The sequence below is a fragment of the Nannospalax galili genome, unplaced genomic scaffold (assembly GCF_000622305.1).
Source record: "Nannospalax galili isolate Female #2095 unplaced genomic scaffold, S.galili_v1.0 scaffold399, whole genome shotgun sequence".
NCBI classification, from domain to species: domain Eukaryota; kingdom Metazoa; phylum Chordata; class Mammalia; order Rodentia; family Spalacidae; genus Nannospalax; species Nannospalax galili.
Genome location: NW_008345053.1, coordinates 1157538 through 1175819, shown reverse-complemented (window position 1 = coordinate 1175819; position 18282 = coordinate 1157538).

Sequence of the window (18282 nt, the reverse complement as noted above, 5' to 3'; positions counted from 1 at the left end):
TGGGCTTTTTTTAGTCGGGAGGTTTTGTATTACTGTTTCAATTTCCTTATGTGTTATGGGTCTGTTTAAACTGTTTCTCTCTTCTTGGTTTAACTTTGGAGGTTCCCATGATTTCAGATATCCATCCATTTCTTTTAGACTTTTATATTTAGTGAGTATAGGTTTTTAAAATATTCCCTTATAATGGTTTGGATCTTTTGGGTGTCTGTTGTGATGTTTTCTCTTTCGTCTCTGATTTTGTTGCTTTGGATTTGCTCTTTCTTTCTTTTGGTTGACTGGGCTAAGGGTCAGTCTATCTTGTTTAGCTTTTCAAAGAACCACCTCTCAGATTCATTGAGTCTTTGTATTGTTTTCTTTATTTCTCTTTCATTAATTTCTGATCTGATTTTTGTTATTACTTCTCTTCTTTTGGGTTGGGTTTCATTTGTTCTTGCCTTTCCAGTTCCTTGAGTTGCAGCGTTAGATCATTTATTTGAGTTCTTTCCAATTTTTTAATGTAGGCACTTAGAGCTATAAACTTCCCTCTTAGGACTGCTTTTAATGTGTCTCAGAGGTTGTGTTGTGTTATATTTTCCTTTTTGTAGAATTCCAGGAATTCTTTTATTTCTTTCTTAATTTCTCCTTTGTCCCACTCATTGTCTAGGAGTGTGTTGTCCAATCACCCCGAGTTTGTGTAGTGACTAGAACTTTGTCCCGTGTTGATTTTGAGCCTTATTGCTTTGTGGTCCAATAGAATGCATGGAATTATTTCAATATTTTTGTATTTGTTGAGGTTTGTTTTGTGGCCCAGTACATGGTCAATTTTTGAAAAAGTTCCATGAGATGCTGAGTAGAAAGTGCATTCTTTGGTGTTTGGGTGCAATAATCAAATGGTGTCTGTTAGGTCCATTTGATGTATGGTATCATTTAATTCAGACGTCTCTCTATTTATTCTTTGTCCAGTTTACCTGTCTTATGGAGACAGTGGGGTACTGAAGTCCTCTACTATTACTGAGTTGGGGTTAATCTGTGTCTTAAAGTCCTGTAGTGTTGTTTTTATGAATTTAGGTGAACTAGAATTTGGTGCATATATGTTAAGGATTGTAATATCTTCTTGGTTAACTGTTCCTTTGATCAGAATGAAGTGACCCTCCTTATCTCTTCTGATTAGTTTTACTTTGAAGTCTATTTTGTCAGATATTAAAATTGCAACCCCTGCTTGTTTCTTAGTGCCATTTGCTTGGAATATTCTTTTCCATCCTTAACCTTAAGGCAGTTCCTGTCCTTGAAGGTGAGATGGGTTTCTTGCAGAGAGCAAAGAGATGGATTTTGTTTCTTAATCCATTTGCTTAGCCTGTGTCTTTTGACAGGGGAGTTTAGTCCATTGATATTTAAGGTTATTATCGAAAGGTGTGTATTGGTTGCTGTCATTTTGATTGCTGTTTGTGTTCTCTGTGTAATTTTGATTATATGTTTGTGTATTTTCTTTTGTTTCCCCAATGTATAGTTGTCTATCTCTCTGCTCTCTGTATTGCTTCAAGTATTCTTTGAAGGGCTGGTTTTGTGGACATGTATTTTTTCAGGCTATTCATGACATGGAAATTTTTTCTTTCCCCTTCAACTATAATAGACATTTTTGCTGGGTGTAGTATTCTGGGCTGGCATCTATTGTTGTGTAGAACTGGAAATACTTGGGTCCAGGCTCATCTGTCTTTCATAGTTTGCATTGATAAGTCAGCTGTAATTCTGATGGGCTTTCCTTTGTATGTGACTTGTTGTTTTTCTTTTGCTGCTTTGTTCTTTGTTCTGTACATTTAGTGTTTTTACTATGATATGTCTTGGGGAGTTTCTTTCTGATCCAGTCTATTTGGTGTTCTGTGTGCTTCCTATATTTTTATGGGGATGTCTTTCCTTAATTTCAGGAAATTCTCTTCTACATCCTAAGATCTGGTCAACACCATTAACCTGAAATTCCTTCCTCTATTCCTATGATCCATAGTGTTGGTCTTTTTGTGTTGTCCCACATCTCTTGCATATTCCATTCCTGTGTTTTTAAAATTTTTCCATACTCTTTGCTTGAGTGGTCATTCTTCAACTTTATCCTCCAGTGCTGATGTCCTGTTTTCCATTTCATTCATTCTAGGGGTGAGGCTTCCTCTCTTGTTTCAAGTTGGCTTATTGAGTTTTGCACTTCCTTCTTCATTTCTGCCGTAGTTTTCCTCAATGTTTCTCTATCTTTTGTGGATTCCTTGAGAAGTTTATCCCTACCCTGTTTTCTTTTAGCTCTTTGATTTGTTTGTTCATGTGTTCTTTAAATTCATTAAATTCCTTAATCATGTTTATGATTGTTCTTTTAAATTAAGTGTCCTGGGTTATCTCTAGGGTGTTCTCCTCGTAGAACTCTTCTACAGGATTGGTGGGCTTTGCTGGGGACATAGTGTTTTGGCTTTCCATTTTATTATTCTTTTGTTGTGGTTTTGGCATGTGAATTTCTTTTGTTGTTTATGATTCTGATGAGAATTAAGTTGAAGCATGCTTCTGTTTGTATTATCGGTTGCCTAGATCCTTTCTTTACTGGCTATGTAAATCTTGTTGGTATAGGGTTCAGGTTCTCTCAGGTTTAATTTGGAGGGAACTGATGGCTTCAGATCAGCTATTCAGAGGTACCCACAGAAACCCAATTCAGGTTCCAGTCAGGTACACTTATGGTTCCTTCACCAGGTGGAGGCAAGTTCCAGGGTCTCTCAGGCAATCCTGTGCATTTTAAACCCCATGACAGAGGGAGGCCAAAGGGGGGCCAGAACTTGACACTCTCTGGCAGTCTGCTGAGATCTCAGCCTTAGCTTACCAAAGCCAGACCTGCCCTGGGGCCTTGGGAGGGGGCCTCACAAAATCCCAGGTAGGGGGATGGTATGGCACAATTAGGAGACTCTCATCACCACGTGGAGGTAGGATCTGGGAGCTGTCAGGCTGTCCCCTTGGTTCTCAGGCCCTCTGGTAGTTGGAGGCCAGAGGGAGGCTAGAACCCAGCCCTTTTGGCAGTCTGCTGAGCTCCCAGCAGCTACCCTGATGGAGGTCTGAACCACCCTTTAGCAGATATAGTCTTATGCTTTGGTTATACTTGCTCATGATGGTTAAGTCTAGCCAAGGCCCAGGTGACTGGTACCATTAGGTAGGTGTTAATTACCTGGAGTAATGGTAGCACCCTCTGAAACATACAAGACATTTTTAGTTATACTACTTGCTAGTAGTTCAAACCTGTGAAATATAGCGGTGTTCTACCTTCCTTTCTGTTCTGACAAAATATACTAATGAAAGGAACTTAGGGGAGAGAGGTTTATTATCTTACAATTGTTGATCATGGCAGGGGAGTCAAGGTGGCAGGAACTTTGAATAGCTAGTCACATTACATCCACATTCAAGGGCAGAGAGAGATGAATGTGTGCATGCTTAGTGCTCAGCTCCCTTTCTCTGCTCTTACACAGTCCAGGGCCCCATGTCAAGGGAATGGGTCTGCTTATGGTCAGGCTTGGTCTTCCCACACCAATTAAGGCAATCAAGATAATCCCCCACAGACATGCTCATAGGCTACCCTGATCTAGTGAATCTCTCCTTAAGGCTCCCTCCCAGGTGATTCTAGGCTATGTCAAGTTGACAATTAATGCTAACCATCACAAAGCAACTGGACTAAACTATGATTTTGATTCTTTGCAATCCTAAAATTCCATGTCTCTAGCTTGCTACTTCTGATGGGGGATCTTCTATATCATCTGATGGGGTGTTAGTGATTTCCCAGGATGGAACAGGTATGAATTATTGTTTGAAAGTAAAATGTTCCACACAGGTTCCTGTGTTTGACACATCCATTTCCCTGCTGTTGGCACTTTTAAGGGAAGTTGTGGAGTCTTTAGGAAGTGGAGTCTTGCTGAAGGAAGTGGGTCAGTGGGGGCAGGTCTTGAGGCTCATGTTACAGCCTCTGCTTTCTCTAGGGTCTCTTTGTCTCCTGATCTGGGGAGGTGAGCAAGCAGGCTTCCAAGTTTCTCCAACCACCAAGTTGTCTCTACCATGAGAGACTGAATACTCTCCAGCCACAATAATCCCTTCCTGTACAAAGCAGCTTCTGTGAGGCATTCTGTCACAATGATGAGGAAATAACCATAATACTATGCATTGCAGAAGTAGCATCTTTTACCTTAAAACACTGTGTTCAAACCTTCAGTTGTCAATTTGACATACCTGGGAAGAGGGACCCTCAACTGGGGAATTTCCTCTATGGGACTGGCTTGTGGGCATGTCTGTGAGGTGTTTTTTTTTTTTTCTTTTTAAATTTATTTATTATTTTTATTTTTATGAGTGAATTGCCTGCACGTTGGTGGTACACTCGTATTTTGCAATGCCCAAGGAAGTCAGAAGAGGACATTGGATCCCGTGGAACTGGAGCTATAGACAGTTGTTAGTCAGCATGTGGTTGTTGGGAATTGAGCCTGGGTCCTCTGCAAGAGTACTCATTGTTCTTAATCAATCGCTGAGCCAACTCTCAGTCTCCTTGAGGCATTTTCTTGATTGTTGAGTGATGCAGGATGCCCAGCGCACTGTGGGTGGTGCTGCCCCTTGGCAGGTGGTCCTGGGTTGTATAAGAAAAAGGCTGAACACTGGCCAGGGGACCAAGCCAGAAAGCTCTAAGGTCTGTGCTTCTGTTCCTGCCTCTAGGTTTCTGCCCTACTTTGAGTCCCTGGCCTGACTTTCCTAGTCAGTGAAGGACTGTTACTTGGAAAAGTAAGGTGAAATAAACCCCAAGTTGGCTTTCAGTCAGTACTTTATTCCAGCAATAGAAAACTAGAACAAACATGATTTCTTTAAAAAAAAAAACTTTTATTTTTATTTATGTGCATGTGTGTGCATCAATAAGAATGTAAGCCACATGCTTGTGTATGTCATTGGAAGCCAGAGAGGGCATTGGATCTCCTGGAACTGGAGTTACAGGTGGTTGTGAGTCACTTATCATGGGTTCTGGGAACTGAACTCAGGTCTTCTGGAAGAGCAGTAGACTTCTGAGCCATCTCTTCTGTCCCCAGACATGATTTTGAAATGCCTTTTCTTTATCCCTTCTTCCAAATTTATAGTCCAAGATATATTCTCATTGAGACCATTTTATGCTCATAGAATCAAACTACCACACCAGAGGAGAATCAGCCCTTACCAAATCACATACACTGCATGGTTTTCTATATTTTATCAAATAAAGTCAGCCACTTAAAATGTGCATGCATTGAAACATTGCCTATGACAGTGCACATGAAGCATTATACAATTTCGCTTTTTATCTTCTTCACAAAGGTTGTCTCTAGTCATTGCTAATTCTTTTTGAAAAGTTATTTATTATTTTGATTTTATGCCTATGAATATATTGCCTGCATGTGAGTGCACCTGTGAGGTCAGAAGAGGGTTTCAGATTCCTCTGGAACTGGTGTTAAGGGCAGTTCATAGCTACCATGTGGATGCTGGGAATTGAACCTGGGTCCTCTGCAAGAGCAGTCAGTGCTCTTAACTGCTGAGCCATCTCTCCGGCCCCTCATTGTTAATTCTTACATGTGACATACACATCTGCTTCATAATTTTGTTTCTGTTATAAGAAATGTCACACAACCATATATCCAAGAGTGGAGTACAGGGGAGGGCTTGATACCTGGGGTTGATACCTAATTATTGATTAGGCAATAATCTGGTACATTTACAATATCAGTGACTATCAGAGATCATGCATTAGGAAGCTTATGGCTCTCAATAAAACAATTCCCTAGTAGCCTAACCATGGTATGGAAATGTTCATGCTACAAACATGGTAGACGTCCTAGGTCTTTGGAGGGAATCTTTCATATTGTCCTTTTTTGATTTCCAGGCAACCCCCCCCCCCGCGCCGCAGATATCTGGCACTAAATTCTAGAACTTTTCTGATAAAATTTACTTTTTTAAAAAATTTTTATTATTTTTATTTTATGTGTATGTGTGTATTGCCTGCACATAGGTAAGTGCACCCATGTCGTGCAATGCCTGCGGAGGTCAGAATAGGCTGTTGAATCCCCTGGGACTGGAGTTACAGACAGTTATTAGCTGCCATGTGGGTGCTGGGATTTGAACCTGGATCTTCCACAAGAACAACCAGTGTTCTTAACCGCTGAGCCACCTCTCCACCCCCTGTTGAAATTTCTGTAATAATTGTGCATCTGAAAACCTCTGTAAGCCCAGAGCCTGGTCATCATGGCAACTGGTGCTTGGAGGGTGTGTCAAAAGACAAACATTCCTATGTATCCTGGCTTCTGTTTTATGTTAGTTTGGTTTCCTTTCTTTCACTGTCTTTACTAGCTGAGATCTAGTATGTATGCTATAAAATTTATCCTTGAAAAGTTACAACTCTTTCATGAATCGAAATGTTATGCAACCTCAACAATTACATACTTTTAGAACAATTTTGTTGTTCCTGGAAGAAAAATGTACAGCAGTTGTTAACTTTAGAAAGAACAAAGCTTTCTATCTCTATAGATTTTCCTTTTCTTGGCATTTCTTTTCTTAAAATATTTTATTTTATGTTTACAATTGTATTGCCTGCATATGTATGAGTTCACCTGTGTCATGCAATGCCAGTGGAGGTTAGAAGAAGGCATTGGACCCCTGGAACTGGAGTTACAGATGGTTGTTAGCCACCATGTGGGTGCTGGGAATTGAACCCGGGTCCTCTGTAAGAGCAGCCAGTGCTCGTAACTGCTGAGCCACCTCTCCAGCCCCTTTCTTAGCATTTCTTACAAAGGCATCATAATATAAAACTTTTCTCTTTTTAAGATTCTGTGTTGTAGTGGTTATCAATATTTTATCCCATTTTATGCTGAAATAATATTCCTATGTATGGATATGCTACATTTTATTATCTATTTGTCATTTGGTAGATAATGAGTCTTTATGCACATGTGTTTTTATCTATCTTATGTATATATACATATACATATCCTCTTTCTTTCTCTACATACACACATACACACACACACACACTGAAATGTAGGTCTCCTTGTGAGCACTAGCTGGACCGGAACTCACAATATAGCTCAAGCTGGTCTAAAACATACTGTGATTTTTCTGTCTCTGCTTCCTCAGTGTTGATTAAAGGAGTGTGCCACTGTACCACTGATATGTGTGTGTGTGTGTGTGTGTGTGTGTGTAGTGTAGTGTAGTGTATGCATGCATGTATAGTGTGTGCACATGGTGTGTGCTGCACATATGTGTGGTTTATGTACATGACTATGTGAGTATATACACCCATGTGTACCCATGTAGAGAAAAGCACAGGACAATGGTAGTCTTCCTCCATTGAGCTTGTCAGGAAAGCTTTCAGGATCTTTTTCTCAACCTCTGCAATGCTGGAGCTTCAGCACCCACAGACTTACCTACTTTGTATGAGGGTGCTGAGGATTCTAACTCAGATGCCCATGCCTGCAAAATGAGTATGCTTACCTGCTGAGACATCTCCCCAACTACCCTTTTGTATACTCTTAAGGCGGCCTTCACATTTTTAGGAGCTACTAGGGTGCTATGCAAACACCTGCACAAGCTCAGAGTCCCAGAAGTCGGGTTTGAAGCCCTGACTTGCCCGCATCTTCACCAGTACTTGCTGTTGTCTACAGGAGTGTAGCTGGCCTTCGGGGTGTGAAAAGACTTGGGTTTACATTTCCAGTTACCAATGATGCTGCATGCTTTCAAGTGCTTATTGTCTGTTTATTTATGTATCTTTGGAGAAATGGCTCTAGTTGTTCATCCCATTTTCAAGCCAGGTTATTCAACTTTTAATTATTGAGTTACAATAGCTCTTTGTATATTCAGGGTAATAGATTCTTATCAGACATGTGATCAACAAGTATTTCCTCCCTTTTGCCAGTTGACTTCTCATTTTTTGATGACATCCTTTGAAGGACAAAATTGCTAATTTTGATGAAATCCAATGTATATTTTCCATTATATTTTGTGCTTTTGTTATACTAAGAAAATATCTCCTAATTTGTGATTATACAGATTTATGCCATATTTTCTCTCAATAATCTTTAGTTTGATGTCTATGACTCATTTTATATTAGTTTCTGTGTATAGTGTGAAGTAGGGGTCAACAGTCTTTTGGGGGGTGGAGAGATGGGTCAGTGGTTAAGCATGTTTCCTGCTCTTTCAAACAACCAGAGTTCAGGTCCCAGCATGGTGGCTTACAACAGTCTTTACCTGTAGGGGATCTGATACCCTCTGGCCTCCATGGTCCCCCAAACATATGCACACAGACACATAGACCATGTACACAACTAAAAGCAGTCTTCCTTCAACACAAGCATAGCTACTCGTTCAGCACCATTTGTTAGGTAATGTATTTTGGGAATCAATTGAAATAATGCATCCTAAAGTGTCTGACTCATATCAACATCTTAATGCTTTTTCCTGTGACTTTTCTTCCCCAAATCTACTAATCTAATTTTTAAAGCTCTCAATGCATTATCTAAATGTCATTCGTTTTAGTATTTATGTTCTTTGAAAACTCTTTTCCAGCTTTTATTCCAGGATCTAAGACTTTTTTGTTCATTTGGTTATTTTTTGGTTTTGCTTCCTGGCAATGCATCGCTAGCCTGTCCTATATAAATGTTTATTACATATTTTTCTTAATACTGAGTACTAGAGTTTATGATATTTGGCATTTTTACTCACTTTTTCCATATGTTTGGAAAGATGTTTAATTACAGAAATAGAATTACAATTTTCCCTTTTACTCAAGAAAATTTCATTTTTCACCAAGGAATCTAAACAAGTGTTGAGGCTAAAGGTTTATTAATCCAGGAGACTCATTAGAATCCTGAAATGAATCTAAGAGCTGGGGTCTGTGAGAGTCTCAGAGCACGGAGGGAGCTGTGTTGGTTAGGAGCGATGCACACATGACAGTCTCCGATGCTGTTGATCCCCTTCCCTCTGTGGTCCTGGCTGCCCTAAGCTCTATGGCCCCATTGGGCTTTAGTTGTCATTCTCAAAAAGATTTGCTCGAGGGGCCAGAGAGATGGCTCAGTGCTAAGGAGCACTGGCTGCTCTTGCAGAGGACCCGGGTTCAATTCCCAGCACCCACACTGTGGCTAACAACCATCCATAACTCCCGTTCCAGGGGATCTGACACCCTCTTTCTGACCTCCGCAGGCACCCCATGACAAGGGTGCACTTACACACATGCAGGCAACACAATCATGCACCTAAAATAAAAATAATAAATAAAATATTGGAGCACTGGCTGCTCTTGCAGAGGACCCGGGTTCAATTCCCAGCACCCACACTGTGGCTAACAACCATCCATAACTCCCGTTCCAGGGGATCTGACACCCTCTTTCTGACCTCCGCAGGCACCCCATGACAAGGGTGCACTTACACACATGCAGGCAACACAATCATGCACCTAAAATAAAAATAATAAATAAAATATTTTTTAAAAATTTGCTCAATTTTGTTTTCTTCCTATTGTTTAGTTATTTGTCCCCATTCTTAAATATCCTGTGAGGTCTGCCAGGTGGGAGTCAGAGTTTATAATTTCTGACTTAAGACATAATAAAGAACTTAACCAGAAGGTGGTGTTTAGCAAATGTTAAATTAAACCTTAGTCTGCTTTCTGTCAATCAAGATGTGAAAATTTTCATTAAAAGTTTTATCTTAGCTTCGATTTTTTTATTCAATTAGTAAATCGATCAAAATGAAGGACAAATTACTTTTATTTATACTGAGGAAAGTGTAAGTTTTACTCTTTGTAGGCCTTACTTACAGATTATCATGAAGATGTCCACAGTACTTTATTTTGATGATACATTCTTTTCACCATTTTGAATATGAAAACGAGAATCGTAAGTAAAAAGTGTCTACAGCATAAAGAGGTGAGCAGAGGTGATGTGACTTATAAATACTTTGACTTTTCTCACAATGAGTCAGATATTTCTGGATTTTCTCCCAAACTATTACTAAGCCCTGATTCCTGTACCTTGCTCCTGGAAAGGAAAGATAGGGTCCTTCGCCAAGTGCTTCTGGATGGCTCTCCATATGTACAGGTTAATCACCTCCCTTGACTCTGATCATCTTCCTGCTAAATATATTTTGTTCTTGCTAGAGTCAGGACTTGAGTTTCAAGATGGATGGTCTAAGGTCACTAGTAGATCATTTTTAATATAAAAATATGCTTGGGAATAACTTCCTGCTAGTTTTGTTGATGACCCTATCTGTAAGAGGACCCTCCTGCACAGGCAGGAGGTATGGCTCACATAGTAAATATGCTGTCTTGAAAATTCCTACTACACACAAGCCGAGAAATGATGTTCATTGCTCTGTTTAAATTGTTCTAACTGAAGGCACACTTGAACATAATTCTGATTTGTATACTTTATGAAACCTGATAGTTAATGTCATCTAACACTGACATTGTCTTGTTGGGGATTATTTTTATGAATTGTGGATTAACCCCAGTATGTACTTTCTTGTGGAGATAGCAGAATGCTATTAAGACATTGCACACATTCTACATCACATTCTACAGTAATTCCAGCCTATTATTTACTTTATTTCAGGAAGATGGAGTTATGATTTCACAGAACACCATCTTTCCAAGATGGTCCTGTTTTAAATTTCACTCTTGAGGGAGTGTGTGCTGGACAGCTTCAGTTGTCAGCCTGACACATCTGGAAAGAGGGAACCTCAGTGGGGGAATTTTCTATATCAGGCTGGCTTCTGAGAATGTCTGTGAGGCATTTACTTGATTGACAGGCGGTGTGGAAAAGCCCAACTGGATGTGGGTGGTGCCACCCCTGGGCAGGTGGTACTGAGTTGCATAAAAGAGACGGATCTGAGCACAGGCCATGGGAGCAAGCCAGTAAGCAGCACTCCTCCATGGTTTCTGCTTTGAATTCTGCCTCGGGGTTCCAGTCTTGGGTTCCTGTCCTGGCTTCTCTCAATGATGAACTGTCAAATAAACCTTTTTCTTCCCAATTTATAGTCAGTCAGTTTCTTTTTCTTTTTGTTACAGCAATAGAAAGCTAACTAGAACAAAAATTAGTTCCAGAAAGTGGGCTATTGCTGTAACAGAACTAATCACATCGGTTTGGAGGGATTGTGGAAGCATTTGAAACTTTGTGCTGGAAAAACATTTGAGAGCTTGGAGCATAGTCAGCTTGGAGCATAGTGTGGGAGCATGGAGAAATGAGGACGTTGGAGGCCCAGCTTGTGAAGTTTCAGATGATTATATTTTGGATTAAGAATATGTAGAAGTGAAACCCTTTGTGATTTATTGGGACAATTGATGCTGGTTAGCTGGAACTAAGAAATCAGTTGTGATTAACAAGAGACCAGCATATTGAGGTAAAAATCTGGGAGGTATCTCCTCAAGGCCGGCATCCAGATGCTGTGGTCTAGAGGGGTCCAGAGCTACACATCAAGCTAGCAGCAGAACTTGGTAATGTGTCAGAGTTTCCCACATGGAAATGGTTTTAGTGGCATGAAGCTTGCAGGAATGAAGGGCTCATGGAGAAGATCTGAGGCTTGGCACCATGCAAGGCCAGGGGAGGCCACAGGGAAGGCGTTGCCTCAGCTGCAGTGAAGACCCCAGGATATACTAGAGATGCCAGAACTATGGAATGACCAAGGACAGCAGCATGTGGAATGTGGAGCTGACTTGAGCCTACATGATGAGCTCTGTGTGCTGTGTATGGCAGACCCAGAGACGTGGAATTGCCCAAGTTCTTTGAAGCCACAGGATCATGATCGAATCCCAGGTGTCCAACTTTGAGCTATACTGGTGAATTTGATTTTACTTCAGTATGCCTGGTTATTCCTTTTTGAAATAAGAAATTGTTTAGCTTATTTTTTATTTCACATGTGCTCAGAGTTGAGGGACTTTAAATGATTGAATTTTTGATGCCTATTGAATTTTTAAAATTGTGCAGTGCTTTATACTGTGATATTAATGTCAGGCCTTGGGTATAGACAAAGAAAGGAAGGGTTGTGTGTTTTACATCATGTTGACAAGGGGTCAATTGTGCTAGAGAGCTTTGGTTGACTACTTGACACATGGGAAGATGGAACCTTATTGGGAAATTTCCTTATCAGATTGGCCTGTGTGCATGTTTGTGGGGCATTTTATTGATTGTTGAGTGATGTGGAGAGGCCCAGCCCATGGTAGGTGGTGCCACCACTGGGCACGTGGTCCTGAGTTGTATAAGAAAGCAGGCTGAGTACAGATCAGAGGAGCAAGCCAGTAAGCAGCGTTCCCTCATGATCTCTGCTTCAGCTCCTGTCCTCAGGTTCCTGCCTTGGGTTCCTGCCCTGGCTTCCCTCAATGATGAACTGTGTAAGCCAAATAAACCCTTTGCTACCCAAGATGATTTTGGTTCATGTTCCCTCACAGCAATAGAAAGTTAAGTAGAACATAGTACAATACTCAGACTTAGTTGTCCATTTTCTAGTCTCCCCATCTTTTGTGTTGTGTTTGTCATGGACTTACAATCACATACTGTGGCCTTGTAAAACCTACTATGATACTTATTTTTTCTAATTGCATTTTTTAAATAAATGCTGTCAGTATAATTACAAGAATCAGAGTTTCTTACGAAAATTATGCTGATATCTAGGCAAAGAATCAATCATGGTGACTTGCTGAATAATTGGTCAGCCAGAAGAGAGGCAAATATAGGGGTAACACATTGAGGAAACATGCTGCAACCCCACAAGACTTCTGAAGAAGGTTGCAAGGTTGCAAGGTTGTTTTAAGTTCACTGAACATAAAATTCATGAGCAACCCTTTTAAATGCTATTTTTGCAATAAAGACAAAATAAGAGAAGTCATTGTCAAAGAATAATCATTTCCTAAATGAAATAATATCCAAGTAATATGCACATATTTGTTTTAGATGAAAAACAAATCCCTAGCCAGATGTGGTGGTGCATGCCTTTAGTCCCGGTACTTGGGATGCAAAGGCAAACAAATCTTTTGAGATTCAGGCCAGCTTGGTCTACATAGTGAAGGCCAGACCAGATGGGGGCTTCTGGGAGATCTTGCCTCAGGAAGACAAAAAAAAAAATCCCTAAATTGCAGTCTTAAAATAATTTTTATCATCTAATTTTCTTAAACTGACCACTGGCAGTTTACATTGTTTTAGCAGAAAGATTTTTTTTGTTGTTGTTTAGTATTTTTCTACATTATATTTAAGACATAATTTAAAACCATGAATCAGTACTAGAGAGTTTTCGGGGGTTAAAAGTGAGCATTTACTGGTCTTCCAGAAGATTCTAGTTCTCATTACCCAGTATCCGTGCCTGGCAGTTCACAATCACAGGTAACTCCAGTTCCCACGGATCCAACACCCCAACACCCTCTTCTGGTCACTACATGCACTGCACTCATGTGCACACACACACACACACACACACACACACACACACACAATTAAAACAAAAAAAAATCACCAAATTAAAAAAATGAGTTATGTCCAGCCACTCTTCCCAGCCAACTAGTCCAGCCTTGGAAGACAAAAGAAAAATGAGGAAGAACCCAATAGAGGGATGCTTTTGGAAGCCCTTGTCAAGAAACCCCAATAGACTCTCATACGAACATTTGAAAATTGTTCTTTTTTTTATGTTTTACACATTTTATTGTGACATCGTCTTTTAAAAGCTTGCATTCAGTTCCCTTCTTTAAGGGCTTCACTCCTACCCTCTAGTTGCAGAGCCATGCATGTGGAACCAGAGGTGCTGTCCTCAGCACGCTCCAGCTGGGCTGAGTCACTGATTAGCTGCATCATTTCTTCTAGGATATTTGTTCTGGCCTTTTTCTAGTTCCCTGTCTAGAACTTGTAAGGCTAATTTACTCTTGCCTTTACTTCTCCTTCACATCTCCTATTCATGATTCAAGGACTTTTTTCTCCCCTTTGAGACAAGAGTTATGCAATTTGGGAGTCTCTTAAATAAGCCCACTGAAAGGGTACTCCAATTGCCTCACCTTGCGTCCCTTTTTAGCATGGCCAAGAAGCCAGAGCGGTTTGCATTTCAATTCCTTATCCACTAGTTGGGTAACCCCTTCAGAGGATGGTGTGATAAGAATAGGAGGTAGGAATTGGCTAGGCAGTTAGGGTAAAAAGACCCCAAAGAAACGTAGCCAGTTTCTTGGCTAAAATTCAAAATGTCCTTGGGCCAAAATGTCTTCTGTTCCAAAGGCCAAAAATGTCAAAAGTATTTGGGAGCTCTTATCTAATCCTTAAAAGATTTTAGGGTTACCTCTTCAGAGGGGCCAATGTTGGAAGGGAGGGAGTGGGCATGGATTTGATCATGATACATATGCATGTATGAAATTCTCAATAAAGTTTTTGTAAAAATTAAAAACAAAACAAAACAAAAATAAATAATAAACAAATGAATAATAGTTTTAACTATATCATATCACTCTTGTATGGTGTTATTAAATATGTAAACTGTATTGCCATACATAAAGTGTGGTTTCTAAAAATAAATAGCAGGAGTACCTTAAAAATGAGTTATATTTGAGAAGAAGCATAAAAATTTACTTCATGTTAATTAGTAGAAGTGATAAACATTACCACTGAAATCTACCTGATGACTTTATATCCATACTCAGGTGCCAAGGATCCGACTGGAACTGACTGTGACTAATAATAATCAGATACACAGAGATTAGAGATGCATGTGCAAACGTCTAAGTGTTGGTAGCATTAAAAAATGAGTTTTTCTGTAGGAAACAGTATATTTTAAAATGAAATAAAGATTTTCTTTAAAGGTTAAAAAGTCATTCAATTTTATGTCTTACAATATTTATTCACTTTTGAAAGAGATGTATGTATCTTTGCTCTGGAAAATGTTATTGAATATGTTAAAGCTGTAATGAAATGCTTCTTCTAATATGTGGTTATTAAATAAATAAATAAAAATTTTAAAAAAGAAAACAGAAAATACTTAAAATCATGAATTATAAAATAAAATTGGAGTGCTTAGGATTGGATATATGATTTGATTAGAACTTCCTAAGCTACATACAGTACACGTTTCATTTGAAGATGCTTGACTTAATGTATCAGTTACCTTTTCTTTATTTTTAAATTTAGTTCATTTATTATTTTGTGTGCACATAATGAAATTCTGTTGCAGCAGGTGTTTCAGGTGGTGGCTGTTTCACATTCTGGTGGGTCAGGAAGCAGAGAACCAGACCTGAATCACAGCCAGTCTGTCACCCTCAAGGCCTGTTCCTCATCTGCCAGTGAATTCCAGTGTCCCCCAAATTTCACAACCTTCAAATCAGTGGCCCCAGTTGGAGGCCAGATATTAAAAAAAAAACATGAGCCAGTGGGAGACATCTTATATCCAGACCACAGCAGGTAAGGGTAAGGCTTTGCAGTATTAATATAGTAACAACTGAAAAAAGTTCAATTACATTGCCTTCATTGTATGAAGCCCTTGAAATTCACAGTGTAGTATTTTTACCCGAACTTCAGCACAGACATTCATTGATAATTATACCCAGCATATTGAATTAGCTAGTAGTAAAATTTCACAGTTCTTTGAGGTACTATGTAGAAGACTCAAAGTGTGTGGTGACTCATGCAAAAATTTGCTTGTGTCTTTACCTATTAGAAAACAAACATTTTTTTTCGCCAACAGGATAACTGAGCTGGTAAAGGTGTTTGCTGCCTAACCTGAGGACCTGATTTTAATGCCCAGAATCTACATCATGAAAAAGGAAAACTGACTTCTGCTAGTTACTCTGACCCCTACACTCATGTCATGGTACACACACACACACACACACACACACACACACACACTCACACACGTACAGAGGCACACAATGAAAGACAGAAAAGGAAATAAACATTTATTTTTCATCAATTCACATCAAAATCTTCAGAGCATAAAATATGATCAATTTCTTTTTTAACTATAACCAAAACATAGATCAACTAAATTGCACTGTTGACTTCTTTTAGCTATCTTGTGGCTGGCTTTGTTTCTCACACAACATTCCAATCATTACGCTATGGAGAAAACTTATGATAAAACATTTGCACATTTTTGGATATTGTGAAAAATCAGGTTTAGGGATGGGAAGATACCTCGTTGAATAAAGTCCTTGATGTGCAAACATGAGGATCTGAGTTTGAATGTCCAGTACCCAAGGGAAAAGCTGAATGAAACATGTGTACCTGTAAGCCCTGTGCTGGGAGACGGGGACAGAGGATCCTAGGGCTCGCAGGCAGCCAGTTCGGCTGAAACAGTGAGCTCTAGGTTCAGTGGGAATCCTTGTCTCAAAAAATAAGGTGAAGGGTCTGGAGAGATGGCTTGGCAGTTAGGAGCCCTGGCTGCTCTTTCAGAGGACCTGGGTTCAGTTCTCAGCACCCACATGGCAGCTAACAACTGTCCATAACTCCAGTTCCAGGGGATATGACACCTTTTCTGACCTCCACAGGCATTGCACAACATAGGTTCACTGACATACATGCAGACAGTACCCTCATACATAGAAAATAAAAATAACAAATGCATAAAAATATTTAAAAAATAATGTGGAACTAAGGGATTTTGCCAATTGGCTTCTGGGAGGGGGAAAGACAGGGTCTTACAGGGATGGGACTCTTGGGGGGGGCAGTGGAGTGACCCACACTGAAGGACATTTGGAGCCACAAACTCTATAGGCTGTATAATATATATGAGTACATTAAATTTAGTGGGGTTCAGTGGGGGGAGGTGCAAGTAGATGGGGAGGGACTCTGAACACCATTAAACTATATTGTATGAAAATAGAAAAAAATTCAATAAAAAATTATGAAATAAAAATAATGTGGAAACGATAGAGGAAGAAACTCAACATCAAAATCTGGCCTCCACATGCACATAGTAGGGCAACACATCTGCACATGCACTCAAAAATAAATCTTAAAACCGCACTTTGAGGGAGAACTATGCCACAAGAATGTCTCCCCCCCCTCCCCGTGGTACATGCACAGGACAAGCTGCTAATGGAAGGTGAAATTATATTTTATTTTTAATTTGAATTATATGCTTTCTAGCAGAAAATAAACTTATATATAGTGTTATAATTAGGGTATAAATTATTGTCTTTCTTTACTGGTTTTGATGCAAAGCTCCTCAGCACAGAGAGGAAGAAAAAGCCTCAGCTAAATCTGTTGGGAGAGTCTCCCTATGCATTTGAGGACTCATTTAGCCAATTATCACTATTTATACACTCAAAATAAAGGCTTTGCTTAACCATGTGGAAACACTGGAGTAGTACCCATTTGCTGTTAGAGAAAAGTTATAAAACAATTAATTATCTTGATCCTCATGAGTTGGAGCCTGAAGTTGCAGAATTCCTTATTATAAAGATTAGGCAAAAGATGTACAAACAGTGAGTGGAGATGTTAAACCATATTAAAAATAACTTTCATGTGCTCCCTGTTTCCCTGAAACTGTAAGCAATAGTCAAATATGCAATGGGATGACCTTAGGAGTCAGACCAAGCGTAGCAGTATTAGGAAAGGAAAGAGTCTAAACACAAAAGTGTCTCCAGTATTCCCAACATGCAGTCAGGACAGGATGTGGGCAGGTGTCTCAGAAGCTCCACTGCCTGACAGTGTGACATGGAGTTAGAAAAGTACACTGTTCCCATCTTTAGAAACCTAGAATGCAGGTCGGAGAGATGGCTCAGCAGTTAAGGGTACCAGCTGCTTACAGGATGTGGGCAGGTGTCTCAGAAGCTCCACTGCCTGACAGTGTGACATGCTGGAGTCCAGGTTCATGGAGTTAGAAAAGTACACTGTTCCCATCTTTAGAAACCTAGAATGTAGGTCGGAGAGACGGCTCAGCAGTTAAGGGTACCAGCTGCTCTTGCAGAGGACCTGGGCTCAGTTCCCAGCATCCACTTGGCAGAGCACAATCATCTATAACTCCAATTCCAGAGGATGTGATGACCTCTTCTGTCCTCCATGGGCACTGCATAAATGTGGTACACATACATACATGCTTGCAAAACACACATGCACAGAAAAATAAATGAGGCTTTAAAAGAACTTTAGAGTATATCTGTGAAGACAAACATGTCAACATGGGCCCAGCTCGGCTGCTGGAAAATGCTTATTTATCTATCTGTCTGTATTAGTTACTTTTCCGTTTCTGTGATGGAAACACTGATCATAGCAATTTGTAGAAGGAAGAGTTTATTTAGCTTACAGTTCCAAGGGGGCAGAAGTCCATCTTGGCATG